Below are 2,481 nucleotides of genomic sequence, written 5' to 3'. Positions count from 1 at the left end.
AGATCCAGGGCTTCTCCTCTGGATCCTTTAGTGACTGTTCAAAATAAACTGTAAAGAAGTGGCACAACTTTTACTGTAATGCTGTTGTCCAGTCACATCCACCATGAACACTTCCCTAAGACACCCAGAGCAGGCAGAACTCTTCCAGCTTTTGCAGATGTGACCATCAGTGTTCCTAGATCGACTGTGGTTTTTCAGAATCTCATTTATTTCGAGATTCTCTCATTCATTATAGAGAGTGCAGTGTGTTGACTTGGCTTTTGCAAATTAAAGTTCTCAATAATAATAATAATAAATCTCCAAGATTTATATGAGGCAAGATATTGACAAACTTATAAAGGCTTAAATTGATATGTCCATTAAGTCACATATTCTTAGGAAGATCATTTTAAAGCCAGTCTTTTTAATGGAATATATTGTTGATGTTGAGTTGTAATCAAATTATACTACCTTAAAGAATCTACTGCAAGTCATAAACCACTGTGATTGAATTAATATGAGTATTTAGAGAAAGAACAGAATGGTACTAAAGATTACTGGCTCAAAATTGTGACCTATTGCTAAGGTGGTGTTTTTTTTTTTTTTTTTTGACAGTCATGTTTTATTGTACAAAGTAATGTCTACATGGTAGCTGTCAAATTAATTAATAAGAACCTACTAACAAATGCAGTTGACTGACTCAGAGTAGCAAGCTAGTAATAAATGAGACTTGGGGAACCCCCAGTGAACTAATGATGCTTCTGCCAGGACATATTAATGTTTAAGAACCTGGTATTTTGTTACCAGCATTAGTAATTGGTGCTTTTTGGTATTGATGTCATTCTTTTTCCTTCAAAGAATGCAAGGATCTCAGTTCTGCTAGAAGTTTCATGCCATTTCAAAGGTTCAACTCCCCCACCCCAAAATGTTTCTCATCTAATGGCTTGGAATTCTGAGAACAGATAATATATACCTGTGGATAAAAATACAGTTACCTATTTGAAATTGCTATGAGACACCTGTGGAACAGCTGTTTAAAAGAAAAACCACCACTTTTTGACCTAATCCTGCTGCTATACACCCTTGCAAATCTGGGCTCTTCCAGCTGGAACTCTAGGATATATGAAAAGAAACCTGTTCCACACAAAACCACATTTTATTCCTTGGAAACAACAGTAATGCTTCAGTATTGGATCTTGAGTCAAAAAAAGTGATTAAACAATTCAAGAAAGTAAAGGATTTCTCTCCTTCACTTTCTTTAGGTCGGAGTATTTCAGTCAGCACCCTGTATCACATGGACTATTAACTTGATTATTATTTTGTACGTTTGGTAGTTTCATAGCATTCTGTATTCAAAGAAACACTTTACTATAGGAAAATATCTATATGAAATATAAAATATGTTTAAAAATATCAATTAACCTGCTTCGTGTTTCACATATTGAATGGAAGATAAACCACTTGTTCTACAGTGGTGTGACACTGTACATTTCATTTATTTCTCACTCTGCACTAACTGTGCTTTTATGATCCAGTTATAGAGAACTTAGATTATTTATAAATTCCTTCTACCAAAATAATGAGAGCATACTTCTAATCAATATTAATGGCTTAATTTTTCGTTCATAATGGCATGACTTTATTCTAGACAACAGCATTGAAATGTTTAGAAAGGAATGGCTTTTCCAGATTTACAAATTGCTGCAGATGACCAGACTTAAAAAAGAATATTGATTTTATTGCATCAAAACAGAATTTATTGCACTTCCCTCTAGGGGAATCAGTTCCTTTAACAAGATTTCAGAAATTATCTCCATGCCATGACTGTAGTTAAACTGCGATAAGTGGCTTTTTGAGTATTAATCGTTTAAGACACTAAAAATTATAAAAATGTAAGTGTGGTTAAAAATGCAGTTCTGAAAGGCTGTGCTTTCCTTCTTAGTTAACACTGAGATAAAGAACTAAGTGTCTTGGATGTGGGACCACACCTGTTGACAACTGAAGAAGCCGAATTTCCCTTTTGACTTAGGGGAGGGATTTTTTTTGTTGTTGTTACTATTAAACTGTAGAAAAGACATTATTAATTAAGCATATATATGTACAGTATTCAAATAAGTATTAATAAACTGTAATATTATTTTAACTTGCTATGCTAATGTTTACATTATAGAATTTTTAAGCAAATGTATGTATATAAAATTTTCTAAATACTTTCTTCTTGTTTTGGTTTTTTTTGGTTGGTCGGTTGGTTGGTTGGTTTTTTTTTAATATCCTGTGGTAATTTTATTGTAACCTGGTTAAATATGCTACTTTACCAAGAAGAAAATAAAAAATGACATCTTTTCTTTGAAGTAGAGTGTTTATACATCCTGTTTGTCCTATTCAGGTGTTTTGTAATTGCTTCTTTGATTTATGTTCATTTTTTCAATGTGTTTCTAGAGTGATGTATGTACATAACAGACTTTAATTTGTTAAAATCTTACTTCTTCATATGCGAAGTAG

This window comes from Corvus brachyrhynchos, unplaced genomic scaffold (genome assembly GCF_000691975.1).
Source record: "Corvus brachyrhynchos isolate BGI_N302 unplaced genomic scaffold, ASM69197v1 scaffold5, whole genome shotgun sequence".
NCBI classification, from domain to species: Eukaryota; Metazoa; Chordata; class Aves; order Passeriformes; family Corvidae; genus Corvus; species Corvus brachyrhynchos.
The sequence above is the reverse complement of the archived record's forward strand: the minus strand, read 5'-3'. Positions refer to the sequence as shown.